Genomic DNA, 6,000 nt, shown 5'->3' with positions numbered 1-6,000 from the left:
CCAGGTGAGGTGCTGCAGCCCGGCACGCCTGGGCCGGGGTCCTGCCCGCCCGGCCGGGAGCAGGGAGCTGGGCACGGGGGTCCCGCTGGGGACACCCCGGGGGCGAGCACCGGGAGCCCAGAGGAACCCCCCGGCGGGAAGGGGACGGGCTCAGGGGATGCCGTCCCGGCTGTCCCCTTCCCTTAACTTGCCTCTTCTCTCTCACCTGTATTTTCCGTTCCTTTCTGTTCCCCTCCTCCATTTACTTTCCTCCATTCTTTCTTCCTTCCTTCCCTCTTTTTTTTTTTTTTCTTTTTTCTTTTTTCTTTTTTTTCCACGGTCCCTCCCCACCCCGCGGTGCCAGTTTAACCCGCCCCTGCTCTGTTTGGCTTTCCCAGGCAGCAGGTGTCGAGCATCCAACCTTCCGGACTTTACCCCGCCGGAGCTGGCTCGGGGCAGCGGCTGCGGCGAGGACATCGGCACCCGGCTGGGGATGCGGGACGGGGAAGGGGCTCCCGGCAGCACCCCCAGCCCGCACGGTCCGAGCCCGGAGAGACTTCTGCACTTGCCTGGCGTCGAGCCCCACGTGCAAGACCTGACCTGAACGTTTTGTTCGTTCGGCTCGCGTTAGGCAGGTCCAGCCCGTCTGCAAGCACCCGCGCCATGCCGGGGCGGCACGTCCCGTGCGCCGCGCGGCTCGCAGCCCACGCAGAGCGTGCACACCCGTGCGGGACGCGCGGGCTGGTTTGCAGCAGGTGCGACCCCCGTGAGAATACAGCCTGTGGGACACGCACGCAGCACGCAGCCTTCACCCACCCACACGGGCGCAGGGTGGCACGGGCGCGAAGCTCTCAGCAGGCAGTGCCCGCAGAAGACGCTGTGCGTGCAGCACGTGTGAACGCCACGGGGCGTGCACGCAGGACGCGGGACCCGCGTGCCGTTTGCACACGTGGCGGTGGTGACACTCGGCACCGCAGGCAGTGACACGGGGGACACACGCTAGGTGTGCCCAGGGCACGAGAGGAAAGCCACCCACCCGTGACACGCTAGGCACACGCGTCCCACCTGCCGGCAGCAGCCTGGCCGTGCGCCCGCCAGCAGCAGGGCGCAGCTCCAGGTAGGTCTCAACGGTCTGCTGGCACCGAGGGAGCCACAGGGGAGGGAGAGCAAGAGCAGGGCAGAGGACTGGGGGGGGGGGTCGCATCCTTTCCCTGCCTGTGTGCTGGGCTGGCCGGGCCAGGCACGTGGTCCTGCTGCTGCCCACGCTGCTACGGAAGGGTCTGGGGGGGATCTGGCAAGCTGCGGGGGGCTCCTCCAGGACAGCCTGCTCAGTGCCTACCCCACGCTCAAAGCACGCTGTAGGGCTTGACCTGGACTTCTGCTCCCCTCCCTGGCCAGCACAGAGCCCAGGGCTGCTCCTTGCCCTGTGGAGCTAGCGGGGAGTCCCGGAGAGCTGGGACAGCGACGGATCAGCCCAGGATGCGCACCGTGCCTCTGTGCCTGGCTCTCTGCATTTTTCCTGAGAGCCCTGAGCAGCTCCTGCCCTGCCCTCCGGGCGCTGCTCCCAGGCACTCCCCGCAGGCACTCGTGCTTCTTTTTTGGTGTAGGACCCAGCTGTGCTCAGGGATGCTCTGAGCCTACCGGTGGGTCCTGAGCCCCGCCTGCAGCACTGGCAAACACCACGAAGGCTGAGCCTTGTGTGCTGTGGGACGAGGTGATTCCTGCTGCTTTCCCCCATCCCCACCTGGTCCCTGCACAGGATGAGGCTCAGCAGCCCCTGCCCCAGAGCAGGACAGCCCCGCTCCATCCTGGGGTGCCTCTGCAAGGGATGGAGATCAGGCACGTCGCTGAGCAGATGCTTGGAACATCTCCAGCTGGTGGTGGGGGAAAGCATCAAAAGCAGGGGGCGAGGAGCCCCCCTGTCTCTCGGTAGCCAAGCGCCCGTCCCAGCCCGGGGACAGCCAGCACACGGCGTGCTGACACTGCCCAGAGGCTGCCCATCACGGCCCTGCGGCCACGGGCTGCTCCGGGCCGCGTCTCTGGGCTCTGTCTCCTGCCACCAGGCCTGGCAAAGTTGAAAAGCTGAGAAAGCACAACACACGCCCCGGTACGCACAAACCCCTGCAGCTGCCCCAGGATCAAACGGAGCGCGATTAGCAGCGCTGAGCAAAGCCAGACCCCACCGCCCGCGCTGCTCCAGCTGCCGCACGTGCGTCCCCGCGGGGGCACGGCCCGGCACAGACGCTATCTGCTGCAGCGGGGCACGGGAGGTGCTGCCCTGCCGCCTCGCCCGCCCTCGGTGACTCTGGGCTCTGTGGGGCTGCGTGGTGCCCTAGCACAGCCCGAGTCCGTTAGAGACCATACGGGGCACCCCGTGGCTAGTCCAGGTGCCCCCAAAAAAGCCTCTTTGGCTTTTCAGGGTATCCTGGTAGCGGCTGGAGCCAGACCCAGTGTCCCAGTAGGAAAAGGGGACACCTGCAAGCACCAGCGCCACAGATTGCCCCCAGCCCCCCTTCCTCACGCACCATCCCCAGCTCCCGTGCCAGAGCCGGTGGCAGCAGTGCCAAGGCTGTGCCATGCTGGCAGGTGACAAGGCGCAGGGGATGCGGTGACACCACACACTGTCCCCCACCCCACCAGCCCAAAAATGGCCATTTGCATCCCACTGGGCTCCCGGGGCCCCGCGCTGGGGATTTGCATGGTGTGGGAGGATTTGCATAGGGAGAGCAGGGCACAGGAGGAGCGCTGAGGAGGCACGTGTGCCCCAGCGTGCATTTGCATAGAGGTGTGTTTGCATGCAGGTGCGCGTGCATGTGTGTGTGTGTTTGCATACAGCTGCGAGTGTGTGCACGGCTCTGTGCGTGCGTGTGCGCCCTCGCTGGGCGAACCACGTGGAGCTGGCGATGCCCTCGCCATGCTCGCTGCTCCGTGTGCCGGTGCGTGTGCGTCGTGTGCAGGGCTGGGTGTGGGTGCCAGGAGAGGTGTGTGCTCTTCCTGGTGAGCTGCGTGTCCTGCCCAGCCCGGATGTTTTGTGCCATCCCAGGATGTGGTAAAGGCAGCCGGCTGCCCTCTGCACCCCAGTGCCACGCGGAGGGGACAACCCAGGGACCTGCCACTGCACCCAGTGCCACTGGGGATGTGTGGGGACAAGCACAATGGGAACCAGGGGCTGACGCCCCCTAACAGCCCGCCTCTCCCCAGCCTGTTCACCATGGCTCTGCCACGCCTGGCGGAGATGCTGGGGTGAACAGGGGCTCCCTGCCCCAGCAAGGTCACCACGTCCCTGTGCTGGCACCACTGTGGGTACCCAGCCAGCTTGCAAGGTCTGGGCTAAGGAGACCGAAGCTTCTTGTGTCCCCAGGGCTGGGCTAATCTGGGAGGTGGGGGTGTTGCTGAGCACCCCTCATTCTCCCCAGCCTGTTCCTGGGCAAGGCAGGGACTGGGGCATGGAGCAGCGGGGACTGTCCCAGCTGGGGTCCTGCGCTCCCCATGGCAGGGCTGTAGCCTCAGATACCTTCCCCAGGCACTGGGGCTGTCCCACACATCCCCTCCACCACTCACCTCCGTGGAGCCCAGCTGGGACAAACCCCTGGCTGTTTGGCAGGTGGGGTGGAGGGGAGAGGTGGGTCCCAGGCACGGATCTGCCCCCAGCCTGCTCCTGGCCGTGGGGAGCATCAGACACAGGGTGGCACAAGCATGGCATCCTCTCCCCTGCACCCACCGGTCAACGGGACCCCAGGAAAGGGCTGCGAACCCCTATGAGCAAACGGGTTAAGGACTGAAGGTGCAGGGCAGGCAGCCTGCCTGGGGACGAGGTGCTGAGCGGCGTGCTGGGGCTCCTGTCCCAGCTGTTGTGCCGTGCCGGGGAGCCCCAAGGCAGGATGTTCTGTCCTCACCGCGGCGCCTGGCTCGGCCCCCGCCTGCGCTGCCTCCTAATAGCTGCTGGAGGAGGGGAGCCGCGGCTGCCAGGCTCTCATCCCGCGGCCTGGATGAGCGTCAGCCTGGCTTGGGACAAAAAAAAAAAAAAAAAAAAAAAAAAAAGCTGACAGCTTTGCTGGTGCCCTGCCTCCTTCCTGCAGCTCTCTAGGGCACCCTCTGTTCGTTCAGTGGGTGTAAATCCAGGAGTGAGCCTCGCCCTCTCCTCCCCGGCAGTCCCCAGCCCATCACTGCAGCACGGCCAGCTCCGGAGGTGCTGCACGGCTTTTTGGGGGACACCCTGGCTGTCCCCAGACACCTGCAGCTCAGGAGAGCAGACGAGCACAAGGTCGGGCAGGACCTTGGCCAGGCACGGGCTGACCTGGCACCTCCTGGGTCTGAGGGAGATGGGAAGGAGGAAAACCTAAAGACAACTCAAAGAAACCCAAATCCTTGCAGCTGGCACCCCCACGACAACCCCCTGGTGCTGTAGGGGAAGCTGGGACGTGGGATCCATGCTTACCCCACGGAGCCCCTCCAAACACGATGCGATGCACCTGCAGGCGGGGCTGAGGGCAGGCTGGATGTGCTCCCTCGGAGCATCCTGCCCCCGGCCCTCTGTGCTGGGCTGGGTGCTGTGAAGGGGACCAGCGCCTCCCTCCAGGACGCTGTAGGTAGGGGGTGCCCGGGGGGGGACAGGCTGGGGACATTTGGGGTAACAGGCAGGAGGCTGGCACCAGCGGGCTCCATTTCAGGTCGGAATCAGGATCCCAGGACCAGCCACCGGTTCCTCTGCCCTGGTGCCTGGCAGGGTGGGATGGGCGTGAGGGGACCCCTAGGGCTGCGAGGGACCCTTCACCGGGGCCCCTTTTGGAGCAGCACGCCTGGGTTTTGAAACGCTGTCAGCCCCGCATCGGGGCCGGGCTGGCCCGGGGACGCAGCACTTGCCACCTGCTCACAGCCAGGCTGTAATCCACAGGCAGGAGGTGAGCAGCTGGCGGAGCCTCCCTGACCTTCAGGTGGGATTAATCCCCATGGGAACAGCGGGGAGCAGGCAGGTGAGGCCACGGCTCCCTGCGGCAGCGTGGGGACCCGGCAAGGCTGGCGGGGCCGGGGGGGGACCGAGCGTCCCCGCAGCAATGGGGACAGCCTGCCCCCAAACTCAGGCAGGGCATGTCCTGGATGAGGGGCTGAGCGTGGTCCCCAGGAGCGCAGTGAAGGAGCTCCGCACCCCTGGGGGCGGCCGCTGGGGACAGCGGGTGGCCAGCTCCGGAGCGCGACGGGGACGGGCGCAGCGATGCCCAGGGGACCCCCGTACCCCAGGGGCTCGTGGTGTGCGTGCGTGCTGCGTGTGGGAGCTAATCCCGGGCACATCTGCCGGGCTGTTTGCCATCCCGGGGAGTTTCCGGCTGCGGGGACGGGTGTGCAGGGAACACGTGCGTGCGGGGCGGCCGGCGTGTGCCGGGGCTCCTGCTGCACCAGGGCGCACGGCCGGCAGCCGCCAGGTGGGTGCCTGCACACGTGTGCCCTCGGCCAGCCAGCACGGAGAGGGGACAAGTGGCACCGGGGTGCAGCAAGCCTCGGCTGTGGGATTTGGGTGCCTTTGGGCTTGTATGGACCCCGCTGGGGATTTATGCCTCCTCTTGTGGCCGTGTTCAGAGCAGCCCCAGAGGGGAGATGCCTGGGGAGGGTTACGTGTGTCCCTGCTGAGGAGGGGGATTTCCCCCAGCCTCGCTTCTCTGGGGGAAAAAAGGAAGAAAAAGGGAGCAGCGGGGCTGGGTAAGGGGAACGACGCTCTGCCCCTGCTCTAATCAGCCAGACCCTGCAAATAGAAGCCACCTGTTTCAGGCCTGGCAGCAGGAAGCCATCCCCAGAACAAACAGAGCACCAGGCAACTGGGAAAAAGGCAAACAGGGGCCGGCACCGGCTCCATCTGCTCCCTCCCGGCCCCAGCCCTGGATCTCCAGCCCCTGGGGGCGACGGCGCAGCCCCGAGTGGGACTGGGGCAAAGCAAGGGGACACGGGGGGAACTCCAGGGGTGGCTGTCCCGGTCACCAGCCCAGATGCTCACAGTGACAGTGGGAAGGGCAGCGTGCTGCCACGAAC

This window comes from Cygnus olor, chromosome 6, assembly GCF_009769625.2.
Source record: "Cygnus olor isolate bCygOlo1 chromosome 6, bCygOlo1.pri.v2, whole genome shotgun sequence".
NCBI classification, from domain to species: domain Eukaryota; kingdom Metazoa; phylum Chordata; class Aves; order Anseriformes; family Anatidae; genus Cygnus; species Cygnus olor.
This window is presented reverse-complemented; position numbering follows the sequence as displayed.